This window comes from Bufo bufo, chromosome 4 (genome assembly GCF_905171765.1).
Source record: "Bufo bufo chromosome 4, aBufBuf1.1, whole genome shotgun sequence".
In the NCBI taxonomy this organism is placed as follows: domain Eukaryota; kingdom Metazoa; phylum Chordata; class Amphibia; order Anura; family Bufonidae; genus Bufo; species Bufo bufo.
The window spans coordinates 460,052,171-460,062,915 of NC_053392.1; positions in this window are offsets into that span (position 1 = coordinate 460,052,171).

Below are 10,745 nucleotides of genomic sequence, written 5' to 3' on the forward strand. Positions count from 1 at the left end.
GGCAGGACCGACGAAGTAAGCTCAGGGACAAATCCGAGAGAAATAATAAGAAAAACCCTGGCGTGTTTGGTATGGGAAAAGAGAAAATAGATTCAAAGGTCTTATGAATTGAGTCCCAGAAATGCTTGACTTTGTCACATTGCCAGAAAATATGAAGCAACGAGCCTTGCGATGTTTCGCAACGCCAGCACAGAGGGGACGTTGTCGGAAACATTCTCTGAAGACGGGTCGGGACATAATACCATCTTGATAGTATTTTATAACTGGCCTCCTGATACATACTGGCAATGGAGGATTTGTGAGCCAATTGGAATATTTTGAACCATTGGTCGGAGGAGATATGCAAATCTTGAATCCACTTGTCAGTGTAGGGGGCGGGGCGAAAGTCCGCTTCAGGCGTTACCAGCGCTTTGTAGAGTTCTGAGAGAGAATGGCGGTATACTCCTGAGCCTATGCACGTTTTTTCAAAAGGCGTAAGAGCTCTATCAAAGCCCGGGGAAGAGGGAATAGAGGAAAGGAAGTGATGTAATTGCCTAGCTCTCCACGGTTCGAGAGTACAGTGGTCAGACCGCCCCAAAAGCTCAGCGTATGTGAACCACCGTCCGGAGGTTCTAAAGAAATGCGCGCGACATCTACCACTCAATTGCCATTTTACAAATGGGCCTCCCAAACCACTCGCCAGGAAGTCAGGGTGTCCCAGGACAGGGAACATTGGGGATGGTGTTGGAGAGATCATGGGAATGTGTTGGTATTTGTGGAATTGAAGTAGAGTAGGCCCAATGATAGGGTGAGAGGAAATTGTAGACAGAGTTTTCCTATCAGTCCATGGTAGTAGAGCCAGTGGGGTCTGGGATGAGAGTTTTTCAATGGAGATCCATTGTTTGAATGGAGCATGTCGGCACCAGTCTACCACACGCTGAAACATGGAAGCAGCATGATATTTCCGTAAGTCATGTATCCCCAACCCTCCCCTATCCCTCGGAATGTGTAGCAGGGATCTAGTTAGTCTCGGGTTCCTTCCCGCCCAAATGAATTTAAAAAGGTCACTGTGTACAGTATTAAAGAAACTAACTGGTATGTGGATGGGAAGAGTCTGGAATAGATATAACAGACGCGAGAGAACATTCATTTTAAAGATGGCACACCGACCAAACCATGTATATAGGCCTTTGGACCATCTCTTAAGGTCCTCCCTAATCCGACTCAAGAGAGGGGTGTAATTTCTGGAAAACAGCTCCTTCAGATCCTTGGGGATCATCGTACCCAAGTATCTAATGGCACCCGTCGTCCACCTGAACGGGAAGGAACCCGTTAGTTCAGTTTCAAGGGAGTTTGGTATGGATATATTAAGAGCCTCAGATTTTTGTAAGTTAATTTTCAAATTGGATAGGTTATGAAACATCTTAAATTCAGCTATTAGGTTGGGGAAGGTGATCCGAGGTTTGGTAATCATAAACATCAGATCATCTGCATAGGCCGCTATCTTGAATTCCTGATCGCCCACTACCAAACCCGAGATGTCAGGGTTTTTCCTAATTGTCCTCAGTAGGGGTTCTAGGGTAAGGATGAAAACTAGGGGTGATAAAGGGCACCCTTGGCGGGTACCATTCCTGATATCAAAGGGGGGCGAGAGCACACCATTAACCTTTGTGGATGCCGAGGGTGAGGAATAGAGAGAGTGGATCCATGATAACAGCGGACCCTCAATGCCCACATGGTTTAGCACTGCAAGTAACCAAGGCCATCCCACTCTGTCAAATGCCTTTTCGGCATGGGTGGATAAAACACAGAGGGAAGAACGTTGTATCTTAGCGTGATGAATCAAGTTCAACACTTTCGTGGTATTGTCTCTCGCCTCCCTTGAAGGAATAAAACCCACCTGATCGGTGTGTATAAGATCTTTCAGGAAATGGGCTAAACGTGTGGCCAATACCTTTGCAAATAACTTAATATCAACATTAAGTAACGATATTGGGCGGTAACTAGCGCAGTCAGTCGGGTCCTTACCCTCCTTATGGATTACCGTAATATGTGCATGCGACATATCCTTAGGGATGGGGTTACCCGAACCTATTTTATTCAAAACATTGGTGAGAGGAATTTGGAGAAGGGGGAGATATCTCTTATAATATGAAGCAGGGAGGCCATCTGAAGCAGGGAGGCTTTACTAGGCTGCATTGATTTCAGTGCCTCTCCAATTTCTTCACTAGTAATCGGGCCACTCAGACCCTCAAGGGCCTCTCTCGGAAGTTTGGGTAGGCCTGATCTGGTCAGGTATGTACGCATGGCTAGATCTAGGGATAAACTAGTTTGGTTAGACTGTGGGAGATTGTATAGGTTCTGATAAAAGTGGGTGAAAGCCTCTGTTATGGAATTAGGGTTGTTCAGAACATGGCCTCGTGGAGGCGCAATGCGGGGGACATAATTCCTCGCTCTTTGCTCACGTAATGATCTGGCCAACAATCTACCACACTTATTGCCATACTCGAAAAAATGTCTTCCACCCCTTGAAAGGATACGTTTTGTGCAAATATCTAGTTTGTCTTTAAGCTTACCCCTGGCCAGTAAAAGAGTTGAACGAACCGATTGCGCATGGGAGCATTTATGAACCTGCTCCAGTTCAGCAATTTCCTTTAGGATCTGGGAAATTTCCAGTGCCCTCTCTTTCTTGCGCCGAGCTCCATGTCTGATGAACTCCCCCGTATCACACATTTGTGTGCAGCCCACACCATAAGGGGTGAGGCATTGTTAACTTGATTTTCCTCAAAATAGCGAGAAAGAGCTAAGCTAATTTCTTGAGAAACTTCCATATCCTGTAACAGCGACTCATTAAGGCGCTACTGCCAAGATCTGGGAGACGGAAGAGGGGATTTCAAGGAGACATGTAGCATGGCGTGATCCGAAAAAGTTATAGGATCAATTGAGGAAGAGGCGATGAGTGGAACTGCCGAATGTCTAAGCAAAAAATAGTCCAATCTGGAGTAGACATCTCTGGGCGTAGAGTAGTACGTGAAATCCCTAGCTTCAGGGTTAACTGCTCGCCAAACATCTACTAACTGATAAGTATGAAGGAGGCCCTTAATGCGACGGATGTAGGAGTAGGCTAGATGAGAGGTTCCCTTAGAAACATCTACAAGTGGGTCCAAAGCGACATTTAGGTCTCCTCCGACCAAGAGTGTGCCCTCTGCAAAACCATCTAATTTAGATAGAATTCCAGTTAGGGCCCTCAATTGTTTAGTATTGGGCAGGTATATGTTAGCCAAAGTGTACACCTGGCCTCCTATACGACCCTTGACAAACAGAAACCTGCCAGTGTCATCTGAACTAGTGTCCAGAAATTCCCAGGGGGTGGATCTAGCAATAAGGATACTCACACCTCTTGATTTTAAGCATCTGGATATCTGGGGGAGCTAAACTTCAGTATAGTATCCCTGCGAAAATGTGTCTCTTGAATAAAGGCAATTTGTACCTTTTTACACCACAGGAGTCGGAGAATGGAGGAACGTTTCTCAGGGGTATTCAACCCGTTGGCATTGATTGACGCGAAGGTAATTTCGGACATAGTCAGGGCCTGTAAAAAAGCAAGATATAAAAGAAAGGACAAAAAGGGAGGAGGGGCGAGGATATGAGACCAAAAGGTAGATGAACAGTACAGAAAATTTAAATCAACAAAAAAAACAAATATGCCTATAAGGTCGAATATCTAAACCAGCTAACATATTATCCACTATGCGATTCTTGGTAAGCCCGATTCGAGCGAGCCAAGACTCACGGTCCTAGTAGGGGTGAAGGAGAGCTATCTAGAAAGCATCCCTTTCCCTGGCCCAGACATTTTTAAGCAACAATAAGAGAATTAAGAAAGGAGATACAGAGGACAGCAGAAGCCTAAAATTAAGCGACTACCAGCGGGAAAAACAAACCCATTAAACATGTCAGTGCCACACTCCGTCCTCTGTATCCACCCTCTATCTAACACAGAACCAAGTATTGTAGGTCACATAACAAGGGTTCTTCTCAACCCATAGGATCTGGAGCTATTTATGAAGAAGAGAGTCCCCTATCCCGCAGATTGTGGAACTTGGGGACGGTCTCGTTGGGGTCCATTTCTCAGTCGTGGTGGGGGCCCAGTTGCAGGAGATGAGAAAACTGGAACGTCAAGCCAGTCCGGTAGTGAGATGAGTGGACTGTCCAGAAACTGACTAAGCTCTCCCGCCTGGTCTGGGGAGTGTAGGGAAAATGTAGATCCATTTTTACGGACTATCAGGTGGAACGGGTGGCCCCAGCATTGGTGATAATTTGCAGGAGGGGTTTGAGAGAGCGCCTCATAAGCAAGGTTCTCCTAGACACATCAGGTAGGATTTGAATCTGATCCAGCGAATGTTATAGGGCCCTGTCTCCAGGCTCTTTGTAAAAGTTTCTCTTTTTCTCTGAAGAAGTGAACTCTACATAAGACGTCACGTGGAGCCGAATTCTCTGAACACCTAGGGCCAAGGACCCTGTGTACTCTATCTAGTTCTATTTCAGACTCCTGAGGTCTGTCGAGAAGAGAGTTGAAGATAGCAGACACCGCTTTCCGTAATTCTGTGGCTTGGACCTCTTCAGGGATCCCACGTAGCTTGATATTATTACGTCGGCCTCTGTTTTCCTGGTCGTCTAGCTGCAAAAGCAGGTGTCTGTTTAAGGCCTGCTGCGAGGTAATGATTGTTTCCACATTAGTAAGGCGGGTATCCAGCTCAATTGAAATTTGGGCTTGTGAAGTCAACTTAGTAGAAATATCCATTAGGTCAGCCTTGACTTCTGCTATAGCCTGATCATGTTTGGCCTCGACCCTTTGTATGATCACCTACAGATCCATTTTAGTAGGGAGCATATTAAGGAGTGACCATATATCCCTTAGCTTTGGACGCTTAACACGTCTACCTTGAGAAGAGGAGGCAGATGATGAAGCCCCTGAGGATTCAGAAACGGCTGAGGGATGAAAAATAGCAGGAGTAGAGGGGAGATCCACTGGCAGAATCTGAGAGGGCCGGTCATCCCCATTTGCAGTCTGTGAGCAGCTTTGGGCCTGCAGCTGAGGAGTATGTGGCTGGGCCATTAGCAGAGCTTTGATACCACCAGACTGTGGAGCCACAGTCTCAGAATGGCAGGGAAGGCGAGACGAAGCTGGCAAAATACTGGTATGAGGCCCAGGTGCGGCGTCACAATGTATCTCACTCACCCGGGTAAGTGTGGAGGTCTCGTCTGTGTCCATAGACCCAGGAGTGGTCACAGAGGGCTGCAGATGCGGGTCTCCATAGGCTGAGACGCAAGGCACATGGGCCAAATGCTGGGATGTCAGCATGGCAGGGTCCTGCAGACAGTCCTTAAAGGTAGGAGCTGGGGGAGCAGTCATCTCTTGCGCTCCCTCAGTCACCATCTTGGACCATAAGGCCGCCTTGACATACGACTTCTCGCCTGGTAAGAAAGTGTGACCTACGGTTGCGGAGGTCACTGCAGGCCAGTCTGAGGATAGTGATAGCTGCGATGGGGAGACCGCTTGTGTATGAGCCGATAAGCTGACAGCCTGGTTCAAAGGAGCGGTCGTCTCCGTTGCGTCTTCCTCCATCGGCGCCATTTTGGGAGGTTCTGGCACGGGAGCCGGCATGGCTGAGAAATACCTCGCGATGTGAGGTTCTGAGGCCATATATGTGGACCCACGGCGGCTCGAACATCTGACCATTCTGTTCAGGCCAGTTACATCCAAATCGTTGCTTTTAGAAGCAGATAAAAGGGCCCAGGGTCCGGGAGCTCTGAAATGTGCAAGTTCACGGCTGCATGCTCAGGCCACGCCCCCTACTCTGTTTTTTTTCTTGACGATTCTTAAATATAGAATTGAAGCTATTTTTTTTACACTGTGTTGCTATTTTATAATTTTTTGTGCTGAGGTATGTTTATTAACTATAATTATTGTGTGTAAAATTTGTGAATATATAAAATCTTTGGAGTGTGACGACTTCCTCACTTTTCAACATCCAGCTTCTGATTTACTGATTAAAGGGGTTGTCCGAGTTCAGAACTGAACCCGGACATACCCATAATTTCACCCAGGCAGCCCCCCTGATGCTCCGATGCTCTCCTTTGCCCTGCGAAGGATCGCACAGGGCAAGGGCTCTTTTATTTACAATAACACACTGCTGGGCGGAGGCTTCCACCCAGCAGTGTGTTCGGTGACGTCACCGGCTCTGATGGGAGGGCTTTAGCGCTGCCCTAACCATTTTACAGGCTAGGGCAGAGCTAAAGCCTGCCATCAGTGCTGGGCAGAAGCTTCCGCCTGGCAGCCCCATGGAGAGCCCGGTTCGTCACCAGAACTCCAGAAAATGCCTTTGCCCTGTGCGATTCAGCGCAGGGCAAAGGAGAGCAACAGAGCATGAACTGCTCCGATGCTCAGGTCAGGGGGGCTGCCTGGGTGAAAATGGGCATATGTCCAGGTTCAGCTCTGAACCCGGACAACCCCTTTAAGTGAGACAGCATGGAGTGTAGATGGGATGGGGGCAACAACAGGAAAAATCTGATTGGCTCAGAGTACATATCACATCTTCAGAAACCAGCGGAGGAACGGGTTAAACACAGGTTAGACACATTTCTGGGTATCTGCATCTGATACATCTGACTAAGTAATCATGATTTCGTTTTTCTAAGAGTACGGCCACACGGAGAGGCCGTGATGCAGTCCCATTGCGGCCATGCTGTGGTGAGGAACCGCATGGCCAATTAGCTGCCTTTCATTTAACTAATGAAGACCGCATAGTTGGTCTTAATTGCTAATGGCCATTCAGCATTGAAGGTGTCCTGCAGCCACATCATGGCCGCAACCCGACTGCATCACAGCCGCTGCATGTGGCCGTACCTTAATAGTTATTCTTATAGCGTAACTCATTCTCCATAACTTTCAAAAATATGTTCACCTTACTTGGATAGTGGGAGATATTTATCAAAACTGGGGGTAAGGTAAACTGACTTAGGTGCCCCTAGCAACCAATCAGATTTCCCAATTCATTTTTCAGAGTACCTTTGGAAAATAAAAGGTTCAATTTGATTGGTTGCTATAGGCAACTAAGCCTGTTTTCCTTTGCACCACTTTAGATAAATCTCCCCCCATTTGGCTTTCAATTGGATAAACTCGAATCTTATTTATTGATAAAGCACATTTCAGGAGTCTTCTATACCAATGTTTAAGCAATTCTTAACAATATACCAACACATGGGACCCCCGCTGTTTGATGAGGCCATGGCTCCCTAGCTTACCAAGCAGAGTGCTGTCCATTGCATAATGGTTCTTGTGCTTGGCATCGCAGCTCAGCCTAGGCCATGTGACCAATGAACATGATGTCACTGTCCTAGGGAGAGGCAGTGGCCCTCACCGAAGTGCCACGACCTCATCAAATAAGTGATCAGTGTTGTTGCTGGGAATCGGACCCCCTCTGATCTGATATTGATGACCTATCCTAATGATAGGTCATCAATATGAAAATCTGGGACAATCCCTTTAATGATCTATGTGTTAACTCATCAGAGAATGTGTACAGTTTAACTATTTTCATAGAATACCAAGAAATTGTTCTCCATCCAAATATAGGAAACAAGCCACAAGTCCAGAAGTAAAGATTCATTGAAAAAAGCAATGCCAAGGCCACATTGAATTCAGCTTATTATACAGTCCTGATCAAAAGTTTAAGACCACTTGAAAAATGGCAAAAAATCATATTTAGCATGGCTGGATCTTAACAAGGTTCCAAGTAGAGCTTCAACATGCAACAAGAAGAAATGGGAGTGAGACAAAAACATTTTTTGAGCATTCAATTTAATGAAAACAACGAATAAACTGAAACAGGCTGTTTTTCAGCTGATCAAAAGTTTAGGACCACACCTCAAAAAAAAACTAAACCCCCCAAAACAGAAATCCAACTTCCAAACATGAACTCAGTAATGAGTAGCTCCGCCGTTATTGTTTATCACTTCAAAAATTCGTTTCGGCATGCTTGATGCAAGTGTTTCCATGAGGTGAGTGGGAACATTTCTTCAAGTGGTGAAGACGGCCGCACGAAGGCCATCTACTGTCTGGAACTGTTGTCCATTTTTGTAAACTTCCCTTGCCATCCATCCCCAAAGGTTCTCAATTGGATTTAGATCAGGGGAACACGCAGGATGGGCCAAAAGAGTGATGTTATTCTCCTGGAAGAAGTCCCTTGTCCTGCGGGCATTGTGTACTGTAGCCTTGTCCTGTTGAAAAACCCAGTCGTTACCACACAGACGAGGGCCCTCAGTCATGAGGAATGCTCTCTGCAACATCTGGACATAGCCAGCGGCCGTTTGATGTCCCTGCACTTCCTGAAGCTCCATTGTTCCACTGAAGGAAAAAGCACCCCAGACCATTATGGCGCATAGAAAACATCTCAGGTGGGATCTGCTTGTCATGCCAGTAAAGTTGGAAACCATCAGGACCATCAAGGTTACATTTTTTCTCATCAGAGAATAAAACTTTCTTCCACCTTTGAATGTCCCATGTTTGGTGCTCTCTTGCAAAGTCCAAACGAGCAGTTCTGTGGCGTTCAAGGAGACGAGGTCTTTGAAGACTTTTTTGTTTTTGAAGCCCTTCAGTCTCAGATGCCGTCTGATGGTTATGGGGCTGCAGTCAGCACCAGTAAGGGCCTTAATTTAGGTCGAGGATCGTTCAGTGTCTTGACGGACAGCCAATTGGATCCTCCGGCTCAGTGATGATGAAATTTTTTTGGGTCTTCCACTTCACTTTTTTGTTCCATAACCCTCAGGATCATTTAAGAATTTAAGAAATTCCAAATGACTGTCTTACTGCGTCTCACCTCAGCAGCGATGACGAGCTGTAAGAGACCCTGATTATGCAGTTCAACAACCCGACCACGTTCAAAAAGGGAGAGTTTTTTTGCCTTTGCGATCACAACTAGAGTTGAGCGAACACCTGGATGTTCGGGTTCGAGAAGTTCGGCCGAACTTCCCGGAAATGTTCGGGTTCGGGATCCGAACCCGACCCGAACTTCGTCCCGAACCCGAACCCCATTGAAGTCAATGGGGACCCAAACTTTTCGGCACTAAAAAGGCTGTAAAACAGCCCAGGAAAGAACTAGAGGGCTGCAAAAGGCAGCAACATGTAGGTAAATCCACTGCAAACAAATGTGGATAGGGAAATGAATTAAAATAAAAATTTAAAAAATAAAAATGAACCAATATCAATTGGACAGAGGTCCCATAGCAGAGAATCTGGCTTCACGTCAGCAGAGAATCAGTCTCTTCATGCCATAGCAAAGAATCTGGCTTCATGTCAGCACAGAATCTGTCTTCATGTCATAGCAGAGAATCAGGCTTCACGTCACCCACCACTGGAACAGGCCACTGTCACACATTTAGGCCCAGGCACCCAGGCAGAGGAGAGAGGTCCCGTAACAGAGAATCTGGCCTTATGTCAGCACAGAATCAGTCTTCATGTCATAGCAGAGAATCAGGCTTCACGTCACCCACCACTGGAACAGGCCACTGTCACATATTTAGGCCCCGGCACCCAGACAGAGGAGAGAGGTCCCGTAACAGAGAATCTGGCCTTATGTCAGCGCAGAATCAGTCTTCATGTCATAGCAGAGAATCAGGCTTCACGTCACCCACCACTGGAACAGGCCACTGTCACATATTTAGGCCCCGGCACCCAGACAGAGGAGAGAGGCCCCGTAACAGAGAATCTGGCCTGATGTCAGCAACAGAATCTGTCTTCATGTCATAGCAGAGAATCAGGCTTCACGTCACCCACCACTGGAACAGGCCACTGTCACATATTTAGGCCCCGGCACCCAGACAGAGGAGAGAGGTCCCGTAACAGAGAATCTGGCCTTATGTCAGCGCAGAATCAGTCTTCATGTCATAGCAGAGAATCAGGCTTCACGTCACCCACCACTGGAACAGGCCACTGTCACATATTTAGGCCCCGGCACCCAGACAGAGGAGAGAGGTCCCGTAACAGAGAATCTGGCCTTATGTCAGCACAGAATCTGTCTTCATGTCATAGCAGAGAATCAGGCTTCACGTCACCCACCACTGGAACAGGCCACTGTCACATATTTAGGCCCCGGCACCCAGACAGAGGAGAGAGGTCCCGTAACAGAGAATCTGGCCTTATGTCAGCGCAGAATCAGTCTTCATGTCATAGCAGAGAATCAGGCTTCACGTCACCCACCACTGGAACAGGCCACTGTCACATATTTAGGCCCCGGCACCCAGACAGAGGAGAGAGGTCCCGTAACAGAGAATCTGGCCTTATGTCAGCACAGAATCTGTCTTCATGTCATAGCAGAGAATCAGGCTTCACGTCACCCACCACTGGAACAGGCCACTGTCACACATTTAGGCCCCGGCACCCAGGCAGAGGAGAGAGGTCCCGTAACAGAGAATCTGGCCTTATGTCAGCACAGAATCTGTCTTCATGTCATAGCAGAGAATCAGGCTTCACGTCATCCACCACTGGAACAGGCCACTGTCACACATTTAGGCCCCGGCACCCAGGCAGAGGAGAGAGGTCCCGTAACAGAGAATCTGGCCTTATGTCAGCACAGAATCAGTCTTCATGTCATAGCAGAGAATCAGGCTTCACGTCACCCACCACTGGAACAGGCCACTGTCACATATTTAGGCCCCGGCACCCAGGCAGAGGAGAGAGGTCCCGTAACAGAGAATCTGGCCTTATG